A 27,392-nucleotide genomic window follows, 5' to 3' on the forward strand; every position below is an offset into this window, starting at 1 on the left:
TCGTGCACATCTTGTGGATGACTTCCTTCAGGATAACGACATCGCTCGACTAGAGTGGCCAGCATGTTGTCCAGGCATGCACCCGATCGAACATACCTGGGGTAGATTGAAAAGGGCTGTTTATGGACGACGTGACCCACCAACCACTCTGAAAAATCTACGCCAAATCGCCGTTGAGGAGTGGGACAATCTTGAGCAACAGTGCCTTGATGAACTTGTGGATAGTATGCCACGACGCATACAGGCATGCATCAATGTAAGAGGACATGCGGCTGAATATTAGAGGTACGGGTGTGTACAGCAATCTGAAACACCACCTCAGAAGGTCTCACTGAATGGTGGTACAACATGCAATGTGTGGTTTTCATGAGCAATGAAAAGGGCGGAAATGATGTTTACATTGATCTCCATTCCAATTTTCTGTCCAGGTCCCGGAACTCTCGTAACCGAATTGATGCAACACTTTTTTTGATGTGTGTGGTTCAAAGCCGCACCTCAACCGGTCTTCTGGGACTCTGAAGGGGTTATTCTGTTTTATGTCCACCTTCATGTACAACAATCAACAATGAAGTGTAGTGTGCTACCCTCATGAAATCCAAGAAACGAACGCAGCGTGTTCGTCGCGTCAAAAATGTCAACGAACTTCTGCTTCTCCATGACAAGACAAGGCCTCGTACCTGTCTGCGCACCCGAGTGCTCAGAAAACTTCTGTTACTTGAAGTTCGCAGGCATGGAGGAGAGGTAGAGGGACTGCGGATAGGTGGCGGTAGAGGAGGGTGTGGGCTGGCCGAGAGGCACGCAGAGATAGTTCGCGCGGTTGCGATAAACACTGTGTCCGGGTGGCGAAGTGGTTAATGCAGTTGCGTGGTAAGCTAGAGATCCCAGGTTCGCATGAGTACCTGGCACACATTTTCATTCGTCGTCGCTGATGCTGCACAAGTTCCTGATGCAGCTGATACGAACAATCCCCTCCGTTCATTTCCTTTCTCCCAACTCCTCCTTCAATCTACATGACGGAACTTCATTGGGCTGTTGTTCCTCATAAAGCATATCTCACACTTTCCGACTTCCATTTGTTTGGACAAATGCAGGATGCACTCCCAGGTAAGCAGTATGCGGCTGATGGAGTGGTTACTGATGAAGCAAAACGTTGGCTGAGACGTCGAGCAGTAGGGTGGTACCTTGTGGGCATACGTGCCCTCCAAGCAAGATGGCGTAAGGCCGTCGCACTAAACGGAAATTACGTTAAAAGTAGGGTTTTGTAGCCAAAAGAGAAGGTAATCCTGAATAAAACCAAGCTGCTATCAGAAAAAAAATTGGTGCATTTCTTATTGAACGCCCTTCGTACCCATAGTAATAGCTTTTTACGACAGCAATGTTTAAAAAACGCCTTTTGGTCTACAAATGTAGTTTCTTGTTGTTTCTTTCAACTTGATAGTTTGGCCAGTGAACCATTAATGCCCACACACTCGTCGGGAATTAGGTACTTCCATATGTGCTGCATAATACTAGAGATCAGACTGATATTTAAGAACTTTCATATATAAAACTAACATTTGTCGTTCTATCCCTTTATTACGGTTTTTTATTACTTCATTTACACTACTTAAAACTATTTCTGTTCTGTTCTATTTGACCTAATTCAAAAATGCGATTGGCAATCGCCTGCTGCACCCGCTTGGTATTCTTTCAGATACTAAGATATCAAGATTCCTAGAAAATATGTTGGAAAATCAGAGCAGCAAACATAGGGTCCTGTTGCGAAGTCACTGGGCACGTTACCCGTATAGGAAGGGAAAAGTGGCCACTAGATAACCATTCAAAAATGCATATATTTCCTTCATATTATTTTCTTTTTCACTGTAATATGTATAGCTGCTAACTTATAAGATGTAGATTCAAAATGTGTAAGCGGAAAGCTTCTATCAGTCAGTAACCGTGGTTTGACTGAAATTCAGTTTCTCTTAAACTGGCTACTTTACCCCACTTCCATCAAACCTTTCGCAGTTCGACACTGCTGGTTATGTGAAACTCAACGACTCGCAAATTTTCAATCATGTAAGTGAAGAAACAGGAGGTTCAAATAACATAGGCTAGTTTAAGGTTCAGCACCGTAAGAGTATTCCAGCAGCTATTCGAAAATCCATAAGACAAAGTAAGAAAAATTTTCAGTGAATATGGGAGAGTAACTTCTGTTTACCAAGAGAAGTCGGGTGGCGGATTCCTCTCATCCGTTCTCGATGGAGTTACGCAAATTGAGATTAATCTATTGAAACTAGAGTTGAGCTCTACTAACACTATGGTTCGGTAGTTTTGGTACAGGCGTTAAATGATGTTATAAACTGTAGGGATACCGGCAGTGGTGACAGCGCTGATAAGGAAGGAAACGTAAATGAATGCTTGAGAGAGGAACTGGGAGCCAACGATTTCTCTTTGTGTTTTGTTGGTTTGTTTTGCACTTAATTAGAACCATACATCTTTCATTATTAGTCTATTACGTATTTTATTTCCTTACAAAACATAAACTGCATTTTGTAAGTAATAAAATTAGCTGCTCGCCGAAATTCTGGGATTTAATTTATCGAAACAATTACTTTTGATGCAAGTACAGTTTACGAACACAAAAAGATCTACATAGTTGTTTTTATTTTGTACTCAGTAGATCGTTGTTCACAACAATCAAATGCACGAGTTTGCTGTTATCACTGATAAGCGCGAAGGTTGTTAGCAATAACAGAACATGTTTTATACAAGCTCCACGAAGTACTGAAGCGATTTCTGATAAAGTAAGAGCCTACGGAATATCAGACCAGCTGTGTGGCTGGATTGAAGAGTTTTTAGCTAACAGAACACAGCATATTGTTCTCAACGGAGAGACGTCTACGGACGTTAAAGTAACCTCTGGCGTGCCACAGGGAAGTTCTACGGGACCATTGCTTTCCGCAATATATATAAATGACCTAGTAGATAGTGTCGGAAGTTTCATACGGCTTTTCGCGGATGATGCTGTAGTATACAGAGAAGATGCAGCATTAGAAAATTGCAGCGAAATGCAGGAAGATCTGCAGCGGATAGGCACTTGGTACAGGGAGTGGCAACTGACCCTTAACATAGACAAATGTAATGTATTGCGAATACATAGAAAGAAAGATCTTTTGCTGTATGATAATATGATAGCGGAACAAACACTGGTAGCAGTTTCTTCTGCAAAATATCTGGGAGTATTCGTACGGAACGATTTGAAGTGGAATGATCATATAAAATTAATTGTTGGTAAGGTGGGTACCAGGTTGAGATTCACTGGGAGAGTCCTTAGAAAATGTAGTCCGTCAACAAAGGAGGTGGCTTACTAAACACTCGTTCGACCTATACTTGGTTATTGCTCAGCAGTGTGGGAACCGTACCAGGTCGGGTTGAGAGAGGAGATAGAGAAGATCCAAAGAAGAGCGGTGCGTTTCCACACAGGGTTATTTCGTGAGCGTGATAGCTTTACGGAGATGTTTAGTAAAGTCAAGTGGCGGTGTAGCTTGCTGTCCAGGTTTCGAGAGGATGTGTTTCTGGATGAGGTATCGAATATATTGTTTCCCCCTACTTATACCTCCCGAGGAGATCACGAATGTAGTATTAGAGAGATTCGAGCGCGCACGGAGGCTTTCCGGCAGTCGTTCTTCTCGCGAACCATACGCGACTGGAACAGGAAAGGGAGGTAATGACTGTGGCACGTAAAGTGACCTCGGCCACACACCGTTGGTTGGCTTGCGGAGTGTAAATGCAGATGTTCTTGTATAGCACTTTTTTTCTAAAATTTACCTTTCCTTTGAAGAATATTGCGTTTTCCAGTGCTATTTGTTAGATCTCTGTTCTTTTATTTTTGCTAAAACACCCCACTGTGTCATGTTACAAATCAACAATTTCGAATAAAACCTGAATTACACAATGACAGTTTCAATTTTGCTACAGGCAGGATGACAACTATGTAGAAGATAAATGTTTCGTAGGTTTCACAGCCCTTTATGTAACCACACTGAGTTTCTAAGCCGGCCGTTGTGGCCGAGTGGTTATAGGCGCTACAGTCTGGAACCACGCGGATTTGTTCAGTTTTTATATGGTTTAGATCCTCCATTTTTGTAGGGGAATCTGGTAAGACACTGATCGCACTCGCAAACATAGTGATTGAAATGAGATATCGCCCGAAGGTGTGCAACACACCGAACGTACAGGTACACCGGTTACGATCTTAAGCGACCAAAGCTCTAGGAAAACTACCGCACTCTCCCCTTATTTATAATAGTCTAAGTAGCATGTGGTAGTTTTACAACTCTAATTGAAACCCAGCCCGTCATTCATGAATGTGTCTCACTACCGTGCATTAGTTGTCTGCGGCGGACAGCCTAGAAGTGTGTGTAATGCGACTCCGTAGAGCATGTAGTAGAGCATGAAGTAGGTTACAGTAAGCTTGTTCGCCCACTGCTTGAATACTGCTCAGCAGTGTGGGATCCGTACCAGATAGGGTTGATAGAAGAGAGAGAGAAGATCCAACGGAGAGCAGCGCGCTTCGTTACAGGATCATTTAGTAACCGCGAAAGCGTTACGGAGATGAGAGATAAACTCAAGTGGAAGACTCCGCAGGAGAGACGCTCAGTAGCTCGGTACGGGCTTTTGTTGAAGTTTCGAGAACATATCTTCACCGAGGAGTCAAGCAGTATATTGCTCCCTCCTACGTATATGTCAGAAAGAGACCATGAGGATAAAATCAGAGAGATTATAGCCCACACAGAGGCATACCGACAATCCTTCTTTCCTCGAACAATACGAGACTGGAATCGAAGGGAGAACCGATAGAGGTACTCAAGGTACCCTCCGCCACACACCGTCATGTGGCTTGTGGAGTATGGATGTAGATGTAGACGTAGATGTGCGAGCTGAATTCTCGCGGCAGCGCTTGGCTCAGCTCCGGCCGTGGGTCGCGATCAAGCTCTCGGTCGGCGCTGTCAGCACAGAATGCCGCTGACATATGCAAGCGCGACGAGCGGCGCAGAGCTACCCCCACTTGTGTGCCAAGTAACATTACGGAAACGGAGAGCGACAACGTCTCACAGACTAAAAGATTAAAAATGCACGTTGGTTATGAACATACTTATTCTAGTCAACAGAAAATGGGGGGAACCCACAGACAAGTTCTCCTATCGAAATGCGTATCGGATGACATTAACATAATGTTAACAGGCAGCAATTCATCTTAAGATCGCGTTACAACACTCCGCATGCACAAGGAAAGAAGACTAGTTCATCCAGCGGTGAAACAGACTCTTAAAGCTAGACGCAAATCACGTCAAATCACGTTGAAAAACAAGCAACAACTCACGACATAACAGGAAAAAGGAAAAAAAGAAGTAGTAGTTCTGGCAACCACTGCTCTCATTCCAATAAGAAGAAAATCTGCAAAAAGACGTGAAGATAAAAGCTACGCTGCGCTGGTCCGCTGAAATGGAAGCCGAGGGTAAAATCAGATATCGGCAACCACCATATCGCTTCAAATGTTGACTGATACTGTAAATGATGGCGACAGTCTTTATAGAAACAGTCCTGAGTCATTGCGGTAAGCAGCAGAGAATAGAGAATCATTGGTTTGCCTTAATATAGAAGGTAAAGACCATAGATCTTTACGTACAACACTTTAATCTAATGTGGCTGTCGTTAAGTTTGTCAACAAGGTGCTCGATAGAATGGGAACCGACTCACTTAAGGGGCTCCGGAACGCCCTATACTTGCAATGTTAAAATAACGCTTATAAATTACATCTTTCCTCACAAAGTATTTGAGGTAGGAAGTTGAACTTTTTACAGATTATTTATTGGAATATGGGCTACAACTTAACACAGGGATTTTACAAAATTTTTGTTATTAAAGATGATTTTTTTTCAATTGTAATGAAAATTCACAACTTTTTTTGCAATTTTTTATTTATATATTCAAAAATATACAGTTTTTTTGGAAAAAGGCTGTGTTAAATTATGCAGAAGGTACTGTGTAACATTTACTGAAAGTTTGAAACAAATATGTTTGGAAGATCCTTAGAAAACATGTAATTAGTATGAGAAAATAAAAGTTTTGGGAATCGAGCGACAAAGATTGGATTAACTTTTTAGTGCATTCCAGCTCCATAGGATGGATTATCTTCATCCTCTGCAAACTCCTCCTCCAGCTTCCTCTTGTTCCTCCTCCTGTTTACTCTTGCTTGTATTTCTAGACTCTTTACAGCCCTGTCTGCAGCCCGAAGGCGTTCCTTGTCTAAAGCAAGCATCTCTCGTTGTTGTGTTCGTAGATTTTGCTACCATTTTCTTCAGTTGCAGTTACTGCAACACTGTTCCAAAAGGTGGTCATGTATGAACACTTATCACATTTCAGTTGTATTTCACTAGCAAGTCCTACGTGCTTTGTTATGGAGAGTTCCAGACCATCTTCACTACAATGAATACATCTTACACAGTTTGAAAAAATTCCTTTGAGAACCGACATATCAAATATTTAATTCACATCCGATTCGCCCATAAAACATTCACAGTTTTCACTCATTGAACCAAGCTTCTTCTGTGAAGTATTTTATTTCCCACTTTGACTGCTATGGGCGGGTGTACTTGAGAGGTTAGGTTCACTCACTTGGTTATCGTCTTTATTGTTTACAGTAATAACACATACCTTTGGCTTTCCAACATTTCTCCTTTTCTTAAAAGCCTTCAGAGGATTTCTAATAACTTTACTTTTACTCATTATTATACTTCAACAAAACAGAGACTCAAGAAACAGAATTAATTACGAATATTTTCGAGATATCGACAGAGTAAATAAACATGAAACAATCGACAATCACACCAGAGATATATATTGAACCATCACAGGTTAGCCACAACACATACTTTATCTCACATCACTAAAATGTACCTGATGAACACGGACGTTAATAATAACACCATTTGACAGCAGTTTAACAGCGCCACAGTGGGTCACGCCCATGTAGAACACATTTCAAAAAAAATTTAAAAATAGTTGTAGTCTTCAGAAAACGCAAAAAAGTAAAAATTGAACTTTTCATGATTTTGAGCCTTTCCGGAGCCCCTTAAGGAAACATATATCTTGCTCGATCTCGATTCTATGAAGATTATAAGACAAATTATGTTAGTACACTATAAGTATTTCTCAGGCACAGAGTACATTAATATTCTAACAGCCGGCCGGTGTGGCCGTGGGGTTCCAGGCGCTTCAGTGTGGAACCGCGTGACCGCTACTGTCGCAGGTTCGAATCCTGCCTCGGGCATGGATGTGTGTGATGTCCTTAGGTTAGTTAGCTTTAAGTAGTTCTATGTTCTGGGGGACTGATGACCACAGATGTTAAGTCCCATAGTGCTCAGAGCCATTTGAACCAATATTCTAACAAAACTGAACGATGATGAACATGACCCACAAACAACTTCGTGTATGTCATCTATGTAACAAATGTTACCAATATCTGTGAACTTTGTACGCTCATACTCAACATTTGCTTTCAGCCTGAAGTGCTTCCTTTTATATATATATATATATATATATATATATATATATATATATATATATATATACTCCTGCTTTAACTGATGTCGAAATAACACACTATGAGAGACAACTTATTTGTTCACAAAAAAACGCTGTGATGAATGGCATTACTCGTCATAGAACTAAAACATATTTTTTTAACTCTGTGAGTACCTCGAAACTTCTAGAACCACAAGTTGTGAATGTAACGTCGCTGAAATAAAAGATGGAGGCCAGTTCATTTTTGTAATCTTCCTGCCTTTCTTAAAAAAATAGTGTCTGGATTCTAGATGTGAGTTACGTGACCTTGTAACATTTCTCGCTATCTAATTATCTATTTCGCTACGCTTTGTCGAGTTAATTATTTAACGAGAATAGCCCTCCTGTACCCTTATTGCGTACATAATCTGAAATGTATTTGTAATATTTCATAACAACCATCTAAGACAGGTTGGATGTGGATTGTTCGGAGGCCAACGTCCAAGCGCTATCCTTGTTCATTCGTTAACTGTGTCGCTTCCCGACAAGATAAGCCTCATGAGATATTTTATCTGATTTTTTTCCCTTGTCATACGTAAGATTTTATTGTGCGGTTCTGAACGGCCTCCTCTTCCGAACAGTGATGCCTGCCGCCCTACTAAAAGGCACGTTACAGCTCCCACTGTGAAAGAAATTGAATGATGGACTCCTAGCAGAAATTTAGTAAATTGCGCCATACGGCACTCTCCTGAAGCTAAGCATCCGTCATCAGTGTGCGGTCCTTCCATGTCGTAGCGATTCATTTACATAAAGGGAAGTTTACTTATTATCTGATAACCTATGGTGCCTAGGATATAAATTCAGTTGAATTATCTCATTTTATGTAGGTAATTTGACATTTATTTCATTCAAGACAAGTTCACAGTATATATTAAGGTACTCAAAAGATGAAGCAATTTTTTTATATCTATTTCTTTGCTTATTTTGTTCTCGAAGGGTCGTGACAATACAACGCAGTATCAAATATATTCCATTACTTATTTTCTCTTTTTAAAGAAAACAAGCAGAAATAAAAAATCCTTTTTTTTACCAGATGCAGTTATTTTAAGAAGAAGAAGAAGAATTTATTTTAATTGTGGCATTTATTTAACTGAAGAAGCAATTTTTATTTTATCAAGAAGTAATTAGATTTTTATGACGAAACAAGTATTTATAATGAAATTACAATTAAATCACTACGCTTAGCTGCATACAGGCATTGATATACATCAATGTGGACAGTTGAAAATGTGTGCCCCGACCGGGACTCGAACCCGGGATCTCCTGCTTACATGGCAGACGCTATATCCATCTTTTTTTTCATTCTGTTCAGTACTGTTCGTTGCGTTTGGTCTGGGCGTATACCACAAGACATCCGTTGAAGTTGATTCGTTTACTCCGTTCTTTTTATTACAGAGGGCGAGCAGCCCTCTGACCGGACTCGCTGAGCTACTGTGCCGGCTCTATCTGAACCACCGAGGACACAGAGGATAGTATGACTGCAGGGACTTATCTCTGGCACGCCTCCTGTGAGACACACATTCCCAACTTATTGTTCCGCACTATATTCATAGCGCCCCTGCCCATTATACTCATTACTCGCGGCTTTTTGCCGATTCCCATAAGAGTTCTGGCACTGTCTGTGCATCCGTTATAGTTAAGGATCACCGGCCATTTGACAACTTCTTCAGTGCGGTGTACAAACAGTGCCTGAACTCTTATAGGAATCGGCAAAAAGCCTTGAGTAATGAGTATAGTGGGCAGGGGCACTATGACTATAGTGCGGGGCAATAAGTTGAGAATGTGCGTCTCACGGGAGGCGTGCAAGAGATAAGTCCCTGCAGTCGCACTATCCTCTGTGTGTCCTCGGTGGCTCAGAGCGTCTGCCATGTAAGCAGGAGATCCCGGGTTCGAGTCCCAGTCGGGGCACACATTTTCAACTGTCCCCGTTGAAGTATATCAACACCTGTATGCAGTTAAGCGTAGTGATTTAATTGTAATTTCATTCTAAAAAAAAGGGCTACAAGGTCCAGAAGAACAGATATTATCTTCACATATACATGTATTTATGTTTATTACAGTTTCTCTAACTGTTAAAAAGGAAGACAAGAAAGAAATGTGAGACACACACTCTTGGGCGGGGCTCTCTCTGGAGATAAGCTGGTTATAATCATGGTGGTGGATGTATTTTCACCGCACATATCGCAGTGAGGTCAAACTGAGATATAGCTGCTTTGAGTAACGCGTATTGTATCCGCGATAAATGATTGAGTGTATCGATTGATAAATGTTCTCTTCATCGCGATTCTCCACTGTTCTTCGACACGAAAGTGCCGCTATTATTTGTATAATATCTTTCCGAAGAATCATGATTTGTTGTAGCGTCACGTTTTGTGAAATATTAGAAAAAGACGAACAAAAATGTCGAGGTCTGAAGGCAGTACAGGAACACTTCTGATCTGCCACCATAGCTGATTGTGATAACAATACTGCTCGACGACTGGAGCTCTCGAGTGATAGATCAAGGTGTTCGTAGAACTCTGAACCTCTATTTCTCAAAAATGCCTGAGAAACGTATCGTACTACATCGAGAAGTATTTTTTACATCTCAATATGTATTAAAATGGCGCGAAAGATGAGCAATGTCGGAGTGAGTGTCTTTCACTTAACAGGAAACTTAAAGTACGATTACTCGATTAATTTTAGTAATAATGAAACGGAACTTGTTGTACCGTTCCAATGTTTTATTATATTGCTAGCACGCAGAAATTATTAGCAAGAGTTTCCTCTCTTGCAGGTAAGACCTCAGCTGGTGTCCAAAAGGAGAGAATGGACTAATCAGCGTTATTTCTGTGGTGTACCACGTTTCCCATTTTCCTTTCCTTTGTTCGGCCTGGACGGTATAAATGAGTGAGTGTGTGAACTAGCAGAAATCTTTAGGCACAGATTGTAACACTGCATGAATGGTAGTTCTGGTGTAGGGTAGTACCAACCCCCCAAGCGTGAACAAGTTTAGCAGAGACCAAGTTTGCAGGTCAGGGCAAAGACGACACGAAGGCGCGCGTATTGGCTCTGTCAGGTTGGCGCGCCACCCCCACCACGTTTGTAAGCGGAACGGATAGGCGAATTCGGTTAGAGGAGCACTTGTTCCTGGGTCGTGGTGCTGGACAGACATGGAGACGCAGCTCTCGTTTCGGTAATGTTAACATAGGTATTAGATTGTCTGAAATCTGCTCTGTAATGAAGTCCAGATGTTGAAATCAGGTGCGAAATTACCACTGAACCCCATAAGGGAATGGATTTCCTTAATTTACTCGAATTTCAGTAGACCTTGCGTTAGTGCGTTGTTCAGGCAACGCACCATGTGCCTTAAGTTCACGGTCACGTTATTGCTCTGTGCTTAACGGAAATTCACTCATTGAATGTATTTTAATCTGCTCTTCCATTTACAGTAATATTTTGTTTTTTTTTTATTTATTTTCCATATGTTTTCTTTGTGAATTTGCTTTCGCGCCACGTGGTCGGTTGGAGCAACCGCCGCATTGATAAACTGTAGTTTCGGTGCGAAAATACATTGTACACGATGAATAATCGTACGATAGTGAGCGAGTGTAAAATATGGAAGAAATAATCGTGTGTGTCCATATTTTTCTGGGTTTCTGTTGGATACTGAAACTTGGCCATGTGGGTTGAACAGCATTGAAGTGATGTTTCTTGTGCACCCCCATAACGAGTTAATTTGTTGGCGATATTGTGCGTTAAGTAAAATACTCATGCCACTAGGAAAAGTATCGTATTTTAATGCCCACTAATTTGATAAAGATTTGCGAAATACCCTTCCACCCTGACCTAGTTTTGCTTGTATCGTCTTTGCGGAACTTGTTCTTAGTAATCTATAGTAACTGAATGTAATACCCGAGGGTTTAGGTATAATTGTGCCGTTGTATAGAATTACATTGAAGCCAGGTCTGCGCACCGCTGTCCCATTCCATAATTACGTGGCGAAACTGAACCATGTTAACTAGAGATCGGTTTTGATGATGTACATTGCAAGAGAAACACGACTAGTTGTTGAAATACCATCGGTACTGAATAAACATCAAATGTTCAAATGTGTGTGAAATCTTATGTGACTTAACTGCTAAGGTCATCAGTCCCTAAGCCTACACACTACTTAACCTAAATTATTCTAAGGACGAACGCACACACCCATGCCCGAGGGCGGACTCGAACCTCCGCCGGGACGAGCCGAATAAATATCAATTAATCTCTACCCTCGACTGAATATTTACTCCTTCCATCATAAAGAATAGGTGGCAGTCAGTACCACAGTCGAATTCTGGGTCATGAAAGCAAATAAAAGCTATATAATGCCTATTATGCCCTGTATAGGTGCCTTCTGTAGTGGTTAAAAAAAATGCGTTATCCGTTGCGTTCAAATTTCTACCGGTTCGTTAAAACCTTCCGCTAGAAATTATTAATACCCAGCAATAACTCGCAGGGGCCAGTAATTTCGTGGACCACACGAATTTCAGAAACCATTTACTGCAGACCGTAGCTTGCAGGGGCGGTAGGATATGTCAAAGCGACGGTAATCTACCTACTTAGGTGGACTTATACCACCACCAGTATTGGAAGGTTACGTTGCAATAACGACAAAATACTTCAAAGAAATGCTCAAATGTGTGTGAATTCCTAAGGGAACAGACCACTGAGGTCATCGGTCCCTAGACTTACACACTACTTAAACTAACTTATAGTAAGAACAAAACACACACACCCACACACAAACACACTCACACACACTTACACACACACACACACACACACACACATGTCCGAGGGAGGACTCGAACCTCCGGCGGGAGTGGCCGTATAATCAGTGATATGACGCCTCTAACCGCGCGGCACAAAATACTTCCTTTCTTCTTCCTTTCTGTTAGTGTTTTCATCCTCTCTGTATCTTTTTATTCTTGTTATTAGATCTTTCTGCTATAGTGGATTGCGAGCAGGTTTAGTGAATTTCTAGTGGCTACGTTATTAGCAGTCACGTCAGTACTATAGTTTTAGAAGACACAAGTGCAGAGGAACACTCACTGGCGGAACTGTCATCCGTCGAAAGGTAACAGAATCACTAGTTTGTCTAAAAATGTTCTAAGATGTAACAACAGAAATGAATGTGTTTTTGCGTCACTTGCTTCAAAATTTATAGTATTAAAAAACAGTTCATTCAGTTGGCTACGAGATAGACTATCAGTAAAGATGAATAAATGTAGAACAAAATTTGTTCTTCCCTTGATAGATTAGCCACAGCGTAGTGCCAGTTATGGACTGAAATGTTTAAAAAGCCTCGTGTACAAGTGCCGCTATCGAGACTTACAAGAATTTGTAGAAAGCGGATGCGTAGTAGTAGTATTGTCTAATATGTAGCAATTCTGTATCATAGGTAAAGGCATTTATATCTTTCAATTTGAAAGTTTACTCAGAAATTTAAGAAATGCTTTTAAATTTGACCATGGTTTGGGAAATTTCTGTAACATTAACACAATGTTATAACGGCGAGTATTTAGGGAATAGTAGCTGGACGTACTACCGAGTGAATACATAATGAGGAACCTCGAACTTACTCAAAGGAAGTGTTAACGAATACTTGTGATTTCTGGCTTTTTCTGTGTGTTCAGGTGGTACAATCATCTCAGGTGGTCAACCGAGTGGTTGCGTCCTGTCGCAACACTTCGATGAGTTTCGTACGCATGGTCTTCAAGCGAAGTCTGAAGATGATTGGTATGAAACTCACTGAAATGTGGCGACAAGACGGGACCTCCACTGCCGGCCGCGGTGGCTGAGTGGTTCTAGACGCTTTAGTCCGGATCCGCGTGACTGCTACGGTCGCAGGTTCGAATCCTGCCTCGGGCATGGCTGTGTGTGATGTCTTTAGGTTAGTTAGGTTTAAGTAGTTCTACGTTCTAGGGGACTGATGATCGCAGAACCTCAGATGCTAAGTCCCGTATTGCTCAGAACCATTTGAACCATTTAACACCTCCACTTGGATGATCACCCGGGAAGATTTTATCATTAATGAGTACTGATTATTGCAAGTGACTTTATTATTTGGAAAAAACCTAGTCGCTGACACTGTTTTGGACACAAGTCATGTAGGGCACACTTTTGGATTCTACAGACCACCATTAGACTTGCATCGACCACCGATGGCCTTTAAAGAAACAGGTTCTTCGGAAACTGTGGTACATTACTAGACGACAGAACAAAAAAAATATTACGACAGTCGGGAACATTTATCTTCCACAAACAGTTCGTGCAAAGCACACCCGCTTGTATCTTAGAGAAATATTCCGAATATTGTGCAGAATGTATCTGGTACAAAAACGTAGTAAGTGGTTCCTCTGAGTGGATGCAAACTAGCCGCAAGGTGGCAGGAGTGTGCTTTACTCACAGCCACGACAGGAGGACAGGGACAGCTACGTCACTGGTTTGGCGCAAAGTCTTTCCTGGTGCTAAGCACAAGTGCAATGGAGGTGTGGAGACCATTAGCTAGTGCCTGAGAAATTATCCGATATCTCATCACCCAACGTTAGTAATGTTCTATAAGAATGAGTCTCAGAATTCGATTCTACATTTGCGCTCCGCTAGATAGCGTAGTGTGTGTAACGGACGGTACATACACTACTGTCCATTAAAATTACTACACCACGAAGATGACGTGCTACAGACGCGAAATTTAACCGACAGGAAGAAGATGCTGTGATATGCAAATGATTACCTTTACAGAGCATTCACACAAGATTGGAGCCGGTGACGACACTTACAACGGGCCGACATGAGAAAAGTTTCCAGCCGATTTCTCATGCACAAACAGCAGTAGACCGGCGTTGCCTGGTGAAACGTTGTTGTGATGCCTCGTGTAAGGAGGAGAAATGCGTGCCATCACGTTTCCGACTTTCATAAAAGTCGGATTGTAGCCTATCGCGTTTGCGGTTTATCGTATCGCGACATTTCTGCTCGCGTTGGTCGAGATCCAATGACTGTTAGCAGAATATGGAATCGGTAGGTTAAAGAGGGTAATACGGAACGCCGTGCTGGATCCCAACGGCCTCATATCACTACCAGGCGAGATGACAGGCATCTTATCCGCATGGCTGTAACGGATAGTGCAACAACGTCTCGATCCGATCCCTGTGTCGACAGATGGGGACGTTTGCAAGACAACAACCATCTGCACGAACAGTTCCACGACGTTTACAGCAGCATGGACTATCAGTTCAGAGACCATGGCTGCGGTTACCCTTGACGCTCCATCACGGACAGGAGCGCCTGCGATGGCGTACTCAACGACGAACCTGGGTGCACGAATGCCGAGACGTCATTTTTTCGGATGAATCCCGGTTCTGTGTACAGCATCATGATGGTCGCATCCGTGTTTAGCGACACCGCGGTCAACGCACATTGGAAGCGTCTTTCGTAATCGCCATACTGGCGTATCACCCGGCAGGATGATATGGGGTACCATTCGTTACACGTCGTGGTCACCTCTTGTTCGCATTGACGGCACTTTGAACAATGGACGTCACATTTCAGATGTGTTACGACCCGTGGCTCCACCCTTCATTCCATCCCTGCGAAACCCTATATTTCAGCAGGATAATGCACGACCGCATGTTGTAGGTCCTGTACGGGTCTTTCTGGATACAGAAAATGTTCGACTGCTGCCCTGGCTAGCACATTCACCAGATCTCTCACCGATTAAAAGCGTCTGGTCAATGGTGGCCGAGCGACTGGCTCGTCGCAAAACGCCAGCCACTACACTTGATGAACCGTGGAATTGCGTTGAAGCTGCATGGGCAGCTGTACCTCTACACGCAATCCAAGCTGTGTTTGACTCAATGCCCAGGCGTATGAAGGCCGTTATTACGCCCAGAGGTGGTTGTTCTGGGTACTGATTTCTCAGAATCTATGCACCCAAATTGCGTGAAAATATAATCACATTTCAGTTGTAGTATAATATATTTGTCCAATGAATACCCGTTTATCATCTGCATTTCTTCCTGGTGCAGCAATTTTAATGACCAGCAGTGTAGTCTACCAAAATCATTATATCCCTTCTTATTTCCTTCCTGTTCCGTAGGCGTGAAAAAGGACAATCAATACGCCTTCGTGTAGGTTCAAATCTTCTGATCTTGTTACTATAGTCATTACTAGAGATATATGTATAATAGCAGTACGTTTCTTGATTCTTCAGTCGTTCTGCCAAATTCAGGTTCAGCGTATACTTACTTTTCACTGCCCCGCTTTGATTTTGAGCAGTCAGTCGAATGAAATACTGATGAAAAAATTATAATCTATGAAGGTGGCATGCAACAAGTTGCAAATTGGCGTGAATTGTCCTGCCGAAAAATGAGGTAAATAAAAATAGTTTTCAATTTTACAAGTAAAAACTGGCAATTTTAAAAAGAAAAATGAAAATCAAAATTTATGAGATTATAAGTCTTGTGCCTAAGTTTAAACTTTCGATTATTTTTTGGGATCTGCCGATACATTTTATAACATAAAAAAGTAAAAGCTTGGTGCTTCTATTCACCCCATACTAGGGGTGAATTGAAACAGTAGTATTAATCTTTTTTTCTATTTATTCGTTCAAATAGGTTCAAATGGCTCTGAGCCTTGTGGGACTTTACTTCTGAGGTCATTCGTCCCCTGGAACTTAGAACTACTTAAACCTAACTAACCTAAGGATGTCACACATGAGGCAGGATTCGAACCTGCCACCGTAGCGATCGCGCGGTTCCAGACTGTAGCGCCTAGAACCGCTCGGCCACTCCGGCCGGCTCTATTTATTGGTCCGTTGGTGAATAACGACATGATAAAATCTATTTTGGTTCTAGGAGAATGAGACACGATATTTATCTGGCTCAAAAAGTTTTATTCATGATGGTATGTACCGTCTATGCAAGAAGGCAGTTTGTTTATTGTCATACACGTTTCGCTTCATTTATTTGGGAAGCATCGTCAGTGGCGGTATTGTCGTTTTTTTCTGTTTTGCTTCTTTCCATTAGTTGCTTTGATTCGTGGAGTGCCACTGATGATGCTTCCCAAATAGATGAAGCGAAACGCGTATGGCAATAAACAATCTGCCTTCAATTACTTGCATAGACGGTACATACCACCACGAATTAAAGCAACTAATGGAAAGACGGAAAACAGAAAAAATGAAGTTTTATTCAGTACGGCAGTAAAAATATTGCATGAATTGTTATTTTTTATTCTGTTTCCAGAATAAATAGCGTTATATTTCTAATTACATTATTGTAATATTAAACTTATTTACTCTGTTTGTAACATATTAACTCAGTGACATCACATTAAAACTGTTCCGTCTTTGAATCTACACGTCGCAAGTATCCCCACAAGTAATGGAGAGGTTTGGACCAACATTTCCTGGACTAAAAAATAACGCCCCATCTGTTAAGGGGCTCCGGAAAGGCTCAAAATCATGAAAAGTTCAATTTTTACTTTTTTGCGTTTTCTGAATCTGCAGACTATTACCTTTTAATAGATATATAATTTATTCAATTCCGAAGACTACAACTATTTTTAAAATTTTTTTGAAATGTGTTCTACATGGGCGTGACCCACTGTGGCGCTGTTAAACTGCTGTCAAATGGTGTTATTATTAACGTCCGTGTTCATCAGGTACATTTTAGTGATGTGAGATAAAGTATGTGTTGTGGCTAACCTGTGATGGTTCAATATATATCGCTGGTGTGATTGTCGATTGTTTCATGTTTATTTACTCTGTCGTTATCTCGAAAATATTCGTAATTAATTCTGTTTCTTGAGTCTCTGTTTTGTTGAAGTATAATAATGAGTAAAAGTAAAGTTATTAGAAATCCTCTGAAGGCTTTTAAGAAAAGGAGAAATGTTGGAAAGCCAAAGGTATGTGTTATTACTGTAAACAATAAAGACGATAACCAAGTGAGTGAACCTAACCTCTCAAGTACACCTGCCCATAGCAGTCAAAGTGGGAAAGAAAATACTTCACAGAAGAAGCTTGGTTCAATGAGTGAAAACTATGAATGTTTTATGGGCGAATCGGATGTGATTGAAATATTTGATACGTCAGTTCTCAAAGGAATTTTTTCAAACTGTGTAAGATGTATTCATTGTAGTGAAGTTGGTCTGGAACTCTCCATAATAAAGCACGTAGGACTTGCTAGTGAAATACAACTGAAATGTGATAAGTGTTGATACATGACCACCTTTTGGAACAGTGTTGCAGTAACTGCAACTGAAGAAAATGGTAGCAAAATCTACGAACGCAACATTAGATTTGTTTATTCCTTGCGTTCAGTTGGTAAGGGTGCTACTGCAGGTGCAATTTTCTGTGGCATCATGAATCTTCCAAATCCCCCAACCAAGTTTACGACCTATAATAAATTAATAGGGTCTAAAGTAGAAGATGTCTGTATAGAATCTATGAAGAACGCTGTGGAAGAGGCAGTAATGGAAAATAATGGTAACAGAGATTTGACTGCAGCGTTCGATGGTACCTGGCATAAACGGGGACACACATCTCTTCATGGTGTAGTATCTGCCACCAGTATGTATACAGGGAAAGTTTTAGATGTAGCAGTAATATCAAAGTATTGTAGATGTCCACAAAAATATAAAGGTACACATGAAAATAATTGCACAGCTAACTATAGTGGCAGTAGTGGAGGAATGGAAATGGCTGGTGTTGCCAGTATATTCCAGCGTTCTGAGGCGTGTGATAAAGTGCGATATGTTAATTACCTTGGTGACGGTGATTCTAAAAGTTTCAAACATGTTCAAGGACTGAAGCTCTATGGTGATGATGTTGTAGTGCAGAAATTTGAGTGTATTGGACACGTACAGAAGCGACTGGGAACAAGACTTCGGCGACTGAAAGCTTCGTACAAAAAACAAAAACTCAGTGATGGTAAAGGGTTGGATGGGAAGGGAAGGTTAACTGACAGTGTAATTGACAAAATACAGAACTATTATGGAATGGCTATTAGGCAAAATACACAAAGTGTCGACGAAATGAAGAAGGCTGTTTGGGCTCTTTTTTTTTTCAAAGTTCTTCAACCGATGAAAATCCCCAACATAGCTTGTGTCCCAAGGAAGAAGACAGTTGGTGTAAATGTAACAAAGGATTGCTAACTGGTGAAGTGTACACTCATAAGCATAGTCTGCCTCATGCAATAGTGGAGGTGATAAAACCTAGTTTCAGGGACTTAGCAGCACCTGAACTGTTGAAAAAGTGTATTCACGGAAAAACTCAAAACCCCAATGAAAGTGTAAATAGTGTTATATGGTAGAGAATCCCCAAGACTGTATTTGTTGGAATAGAAACACTTCACTTTGGTGTGTATGATGCCGTTGCGACTTTCAATGATGGCAACATTGTAAGGTGCAAGGTATTTAGAAATATTGGAATGAAGATAGGTTCTAACATGGTACGAGCGATGCTTGCTTTAGACAAGGAACGCCTTCGGGCTGCAGACAGGGCTGTAAAGAGTCTAGAAATACAAGCAAGAGTAAACAGGAGGAGGAACAAGAGGAAGCTGGAGGAGGAGTTTGCAGAGGATGAAGATAATCCATCCTATGGACCTGGAATGCACTAAAAAGTTAATCCAATCTTTGTCGCTCGATTCCCAAAACTTTTATTTTCTCATACTAATTACATGTTTTCTAAGGATCTTCCAAACATATTTGTTTCAAACTTTCAGTAAATGTTACACAGTACCTTCTGCATAATTTAACACAGCCTTTTTCCAAAAAACTGTATATTTTTGAATATATAAATAAAAAATTGCAAAAAAAATGTTGTGAATTTTCATTACAATTGAAAAAAAATCATCTTTAATAACTGAACTAAATTTTTGTAAAATCCCTGTGTTAAGTTGTAGCCCATATTCCAATAAATAATCTGAAAAAATTTTATCTTCCTACCTAAAATACTTTCTGAGGAAAGATGTAATTTATAAGCGTTATTTTAACATTGCAAGTATAGGGCGTTCCGGAGCCCCTTAAAATAAAAGTGTTCAATCAGATTTTTTTTTTTCGAAAAACAACCAACATAACTTTTCTTTCTAAATAAGAAATTTTACATGCAGAAAATCTAAATGATTGATTACTTTTGCTACATACTTTAATCCCAGGATAATTTCCTGGGCTGACAACAGTGTCATGTGGTTCTTCAATTCCGTCAAAATCTTGGCCACGTTCTAAGGAAACACTGACGATTACTGTTTCCATTCACTCCATTAATTCCGAAAACATAATCCTCCCTTTTTCAGCTAGCCAAAACAGAAAATAACTTACACATGTTGTGCGAAGCTAAGACCACTGCTCAACAATAGTGACGCATTATCAGAAGATAGCACGTTCATGTTCTGGATTTCCTGAAGACACAGTTCTGCTGCGATAGTACTAACACGTACATTCGACTGTGGGAGCGGGACGGCGTGGCAAATAGAAATGTACTGCAAAATTGAACTTCGAGGACGGTACGACGATTTTGCACAAAACGTCTAAATTGCGCACAGATTCACCATGAATTTCTGACGGTATGGGGGCCATTTGCGGTTTCACATTCAGCTGTAGTGAGATGATGCCAACAATCTGACCAAGAGAGCACAGACGTGGATGATGCATCCCGTAAAGGAAGACCTTCAATATCGACTACACTGGAGGCACTCATTCACAGGAATAGCAGATTTTTCAACGATTAGGACATTCACACAGCGGTTCTCGAATGGCTGCGTTACCAAGGAGCGGATTTGTGTCGACGAGCTGAACGATTCGTAGAGCGTTTCAAACGTTCCTTATACAGGCCTGGTGACTATGTGGAAGTACTGTGTCATGTATCAAGTAACTTTAAAATGTAATGCAGCAATCAATAAACGTTCCTTGGCCTGCCACATACACTCTAAAGCAGACAAAGCGATGCACCATGAAGGAATTATCCGAATGGGACGGAAATCTATGGATGCGACGTACATGTACAGATAAACAACTGCTTATAGCTTCTGAAAAATTAAATGATTTATTCAAGAGAAAGGGTTTCACAAAGCGAGTTAGTAAATAAAGCACTGGTCCTCTTCTGGCCCTTATGCTAGCAAAATTATTTTGAATTCAATGGGAAAAAAATCTGCACCCAAGCAGACGAAGTAGCTACAGGGATCTGTGTAGCTTGCACAATTAGAGACATAAGTCTGAGCACAGTAGAAGAAAAATTTTTCAATACACAGTGGCCAAAACTTAATAAGATCATCTACTATTATAGACACATAGATGACTCATTAATCCTGACTGGTGGAAACAATACAGACATCAATAATATCCATCAGCCACTGAACAACCTCCATCCCAATTTCAAATTTACTATGGAATTGGAAATAGACAATTGAAGACTACACAGACAGGAGATGTTAAGTCCAAATCTCACGAAAATGAGTTAGTGGTACCATTATGAAATTCATCAGATGTACTGTCAATTGGGTAAGCTTAAATGGATGTGATAGGTATAGTCACGGAGTTGTAGCCAGATTAAAATATGGTATCCACGGAGAAAACGTGTCAACTCCAACACAGGGACAGAAAGAGTGAAATCTAGTAGGTGTTTATTTCTAAGCTGTATTGATTTTTGTCTGCTTTTATGGAAGTCTCATTGATGACATTGTTAAATGCGATGTCATTCTTGAACTTTCTTATGTATTGTGGAAGCTAACACGGAGCAGATTTGACATTAGCTTCTTTGCCTTGTGCTGTGGTGGAACTGAATTTCATGTCGTGATTTCTGCTAACACGGAGCAGCCTTGAAAATCGTTTCAGCGCTTTGTGGCGTGGTAGATGGAATTCAATATTGTGTGAAAACCTACTGAGGTCGGTGTTTCAACTGGTGATGGAATATCCAGAGTCAAGCTGCTGTGCTAAGTCTAGAAAAAGATAGAGCTATTGTAGACAATTTGAAATATCTAAAAAGCTAAGAACAATGTCACATGAAACAGGAGAGCATTGTAACTGCAAGAATTGTACTGATTTGTTAACTGATACATTGAAGTCTACATTAATAGCTAATTTCAATTTTCTGAAGCATTGGAATGAGCAAAGTAGTGATCTGACAGGACTCATTTCTGTTGAGAATGTACAATCCCGAAGGCCTCGCAGAGATGAGACAGCAGCTACTTTGTGTGATTATACATTTCATTCAAAGGTCACATACTGTGACAGAATTGTCTGTTTGTCAAAAGGGCTTTATATCACTGCATGGCGTTTTAAAGAAAAAATTAGAAACTATCAGGAATTCCTTAAAAATTGAAGGCATGGCACCAGTTGACTAACGAGGGAAACACGGAAACCAAATTCATAAACTTTCAACAGAAACAGAGCCCAACATCTGCGCTCACATCAAGTCATTTAAAGGGTGGTCCAGTCATTATAGCATAAATGAAACATAGAAACGGTAGATGCCTGGAGAACTCACAATCAAGATAATGTTCAAGATGTTTCAAGAGACAGATTCTATTTGTTCTGTATTATCCGAAACTTATTGTAAAATATTTAATACAAAATTTAATATCTCATTCGGTTTCCCTTGAAGTGATACATGCAGTACTTGTGATAAGTTTTCTGCAACTTTCAAAGCTCTAGAGGCAAAATTCACACATGCAAAAGATGGAAAGGAAAACTCAGACGTTCAAAGTAATATTAAGAGAGAAAAGATTCAATATGAACTGCACCGCCGTAAAGATGATGCATTCTACCAGCGCAAAAGACAATATCGGCAGAGAAGCAGAAAGTTTACAAACACAGAATCGATATGTATTGATTTCCAACGAAATTTTCCATGTCCAAACATCAGCACCAACATTGTCTATTTTAAGTGACAGCTTTCTCTATGTCTATTTAACCTATATCAACTCTCAGACAGAAATGCATTGTTTTATGGTTATCCTGAAACTATGGGGTAGAAAGGATCAAATGAAGCAGTTTCTTTCTTGCATCATTGTGTTACTTCGTTTCTGGATCCTGAGGTTAAAAATTTGGAAATCTTCTGTGACTCATTTTCTGGTAAAAACAAAAACTACACCCTTTCCAGGTTCATCCATTATCTTGTCAATCATGCAAAGCGATTTGAATCAATTCGTGTGAATTTCCCAGTAAGAGAACATTCATACCTGGAAAACGACAAATACATGGGTCTTATCAGACGTAAAACAAAATCTGAGTTCCCAAAGGACTGTACAGACATAATAAAAGATGCGCTTGTGAAACCCACTCCTTTTCAGGGTTTGAAGTTTATGGCTCAATGATATGTGAGTATTCTGATTTCTTGCAACCAAGACACCGAACAAAATGTCCGTTCTCATCGCTAATTATTAAGGAGATGAAGATAGAACGTCACCATCCAACACTCATCATACATTGTCACACTTAGAACGGATCTTGTATCACATTAGTTTTTACTGCTCCTGCTGGACGAATGGAGGAGGAACCAGAACTTGCACAAGGAGAGGTTTTGTTCTCTTCACCCTGTTACGAATGTAAGCTGGTAAAGACTTTAGACACAGTAATTAAATGAAGCTCGATCATATCAGTGTGTGAAATAGCAGGTCCTGCTTTATTGTAACAAACCTATTGAGGTAATATGCTAATAAGAGGTCGCATGTCCAATGTTTTAGGAATGCTACCTATCACTAAGGAAAAGTATCGTGAGCTGCAAGAACTGAATGTGTTCTGTGACACAGGGGCCCAAGAGTACTATACAAATATTCCTTTCCGGCAGTGAATCTACGAACACATTTTGTGTTATTTGTTCGTAATAAGTAAGACGTCAGAAATGAAGACTGTGGGTTATAAAATTTGTGATTTACGCTGATAACGGAAATTACGTCCTGTTAACTATATTTTAAACGTATGTGTTGTAACCATTTATTGAATAATTGTTGGTAGTTGTATACCATGTTATTTAATGATACAAAAGTTGAGACATGGGCTTATTAATCATTATTATTTACATGAGTTAATTAAAAATAAAAACAGAAAATGGATAAACAGTATTATTCCTAAAACCTGATTAGTCATGAACATTCTGTACAATAATGACTAGATTCAAAGGTGAATAGATCTTTATCAAGGGAGATGCAGGAAAGTTTTATAGTGAAGTATCATCCCAATATCACAATACATTCTGACTTTTCAATCTAATTAATGCACTATAGAAAGAAGTTAGAAATAGACATTCAGATAAAAAGACATACAGGGTCCAATTGTTAAAAACTTTTTTTCACTTGTAAGGAATCCTAAATAAGAGGTCATTGAATGTACTGTGTAAATTACAAAAGGATATCTCAATAATCAATGAAAATGTATAGTTTTAAACTTTAAAATTGCTCTTCTGAAAAACATATAAAATGGACTTAACCCCTTCTTTCCATGTGGTCTGCAATTCAGTAAACTAATTTGACGTGAAAATAAGGAGAGACAACAACCGCGACACATTGGACATATACAGGAAACCTATCACCACAGATTATACAATAAATGCTAATTCTTGCCCTCATAAAACACAAAAGTATACCTTCGTCCATTCCATCGTAAACAGAATAATCAATTAACCTCTAGAACAAACAGCTATACGAAAAGAACTGAAAACACTCTGCTACATAACCTACAAAAATTATTTTGATCCAAATTTAATATCAAAATTATATAAAAAAGACACAAAACTGAAACCTAATGACATATACCTTACCAGAGAAATCTTATCGAAACATAGATCAAACTTTATACCTACAGTTTACCTAGGACCAACATCAAATAAGATAAATGCATTATTTAAATACACGCACATACAACTGGCTTTCCGCATAAATAACAATCGTACAATGAAATTTTGTTCTAGAGAAACCAAAATGTCATAATATGCCACTTCTGGAATATACGAAATCACCTGTGACAATTGCAACAGTTTTTGTTTTGGCGAAGCAGGACGAAATTTTAACACCAGAGTTACAGAACACACTACGAACAGTGATAGTAAGCCGTCTGGCATCTACACTCCTGGAAATGGAAAAAAGAACACATTGACACCGGTGTGTCAGACCCACCATACATCCTCCGGACACTGCGAGAGGGCTGTACAAGCAATGATCACACGCACGGCACAGCGGACACACCAGGAACCGCGGTGTTGGCCGTCGAATGGCGCTAGCTGCGCAGCATTTGTGCACCGCCGCCGTCAGTGTCAGCCAGTTTGCCGTGGCATACGGAGCTCCATCGCAGTCTTTAACACTGGTAGCATGCCGCGACAGCGTGGACGTGAACCGTATGTGCAGTTGACGGACTTTGAGCGAGGGCGTATAGTGGGCATGCGGGAGGCCGGGTGGACGTACCGCCGAATTGCTCAACACGTGGAGCGTGAGGTCTCCACAGTACATCGATGTTGTCGCCAGTGGTCGGCGGAAGGTGCACGTGCCCGTCGACCTGGGACCGGACCGCAGCGACGCACGGATGCCCGCCAAGACCGTAGGATCCTACGCAGTGCTGTAGGGGACCGCACCGCCACTTCCCAGCAAATTACGGACACTGTTGCTCCTGGGGTATCGGCGAGGACCATTCGCAACCGTCTCCATGAAGCTGGGCTACGGTCCCGCGCACCGTTAGGCCGTCTTCCGCTCACGCCCCAACATCGTGCAGCCCGCCTCCAGTGGTGTCGCGACAGGCGTGAATGGAGGGACGAATGGAGGCGTGTCGTCTTCAGCGATGAGAGTCGCTTCTGCCTTGGTGCCAATGATGGTTGTATGCGTGTTTGGCGCCGTGCAGGTGAGCGCCACAATCAGGACTGCATACGAACGAGGCACACAGGGCCAAAACCCGGCATCATGGTGTGGCCGTACACCACTGGTGATCGTCGAGGGGACACTGAATAGTGCACGGTACATCCAAACCGTCATCGAACCCATCGTTCTACCATTCCTAGACCGGCAAGGGAACTTGCTGTTCCAACAGGACAATGCACGTCCGCATGTATCCCGTGCCACCCAACGTGCTCTAGAAGGTGTAAGTCAACTACCCTGGCCAGCAAGATCTCCGGATCTGTCCCCCATTGAGCATGTTTGGGACTGGATGAAGCGTCGTCTCACGCGGTCTGCACGTCCAGCACGAACGCTGGTCCAACTGAGGCGCCAGGTGGAAATGGCATGGCAAGCCGTTCCACAGGACTACATCCAGCATCTCTACGATCGTCTCCATGGGAGAATAGCAGCCTGCATTGCTGCGAAAGGTGGATATACACTGTACTAGTGCCGACATTGTGCATGCTCTGTTGCCTGTGTCTATGTGCCTGTGGTTCTGTCAGTGTGATCATGTGATGTATCTGACCCCAGGAATGTGTCAATAAAGTTTCCCCTTCCTTGGACAATGAATTCACGGTGTTCTTATTTCAATTTCCAGGAGTGTAGTTGTATTTGGAAACTCAACACCATAAAACTGAGAAAACTGAAACTACGTTACAAATAGTACACAAAATACCGGAAGGATTTACTATGAACATTCTCTAATAACTGGAAATTTTTATTTGTACAACGTATTTTTACGTTTCGTAACTACAAAAAGTACTATAGTGTACTTACCGTGACACGACAAAAAAAAATTGCTTAAGATGCAAAATGGTAGTTACTTCCATCTACACGAAAGTACCAATGCAGGAGTAAACACAAAACAGTCACGATTTACGTGTAAATAATCTCACCAATTTTATTTTCGGAGGTCAGTGGAAATAAGCCGAAACATTCTTGGTGTGTAAAATATTTTTAAAACTGTGTATATTATCTTATTGCGGCTTTATTATATCTTACACTGACAAGTAACATTTATTTAGCTTACAAACCATTGAAGTATCTTAGACGTACTTAATTTCATTGAGTTTTCAGGTTTGGGTTTGAAGAGAAGAATTATTTATTAGCTCTGACGGTGAGCGAATACCTGGAAACAGCAAAACATTACGAAATATTTCAGAGGTTATTAATGACTGAGAAAAGATTACCGTGGGATTAAATCTGGTGAAAATTCGGTGTGGTAATTATAATTTAATGCTGCTGATTAGAGCGTTAATTAAAGAACTTATTTATTCATTCGCGGATGCAGCCCTGCCTAATTTGCGGTGCGTAATTCCGCCAGAGTTAACACACTTCGTATTACGAAGTGCAATATTGACCATCACAGCAGAATGGACAAAAAAATGATTTTATGCAGAGAATGAAATTAAGCAAATTTTCTGGAATAAAACTGTCTGTCTCCCTAAATACTGGTTTTATTAATTACATTACTTCATGATATGTTTCGGTTGTTGTCATCATTGATCCAAACTTCGAACTTGTGAAATGTCAGTGTCAGTACGAGTCTATGAGAGTACTTTTGAAAGTAATTCCTCCCACTCATTTTTAAAGAAACTACAACAGCTACAGAAACTACAATAAAACAGTTAAATAGGGCTACATACTATCTTTTTCCCTCATAGCCACCATGATTTTGTTATGCACGCTTGCCAACGATGAACAAGAAGCCACATGACGTACTCCTAAAAACCTGAATGAACTGACGACAGCCACTGTCTCGTAGCTTTGACGACAGCATCTCAGTCTGGAAAACTTACAGATCAAAAGAGTTAGATGATGCTAAACCACGGTGGATGCCTTAGGGCAATTCAGTCAAATTTGGTAAACGTCTCCATGATCGCAAAACTACTGTGTGGTCTAACG

This window comes from Schistocerca americana, chromosome 3 (genome assembly GCF_021461395.2).
Source record: "Schistocerca americana isolate TAMUIC-IGC-003095 chromosome 3, iqSchAmer2.1, whole genome shotgun sequence".
NCBI classification, from domain to species: domain Eukaryota; kingdom Metazoa; phylum Arthropoda; class Insecta; order Orthoptera; family Acrididae; genus Schistocerca; species Schistocerca americana.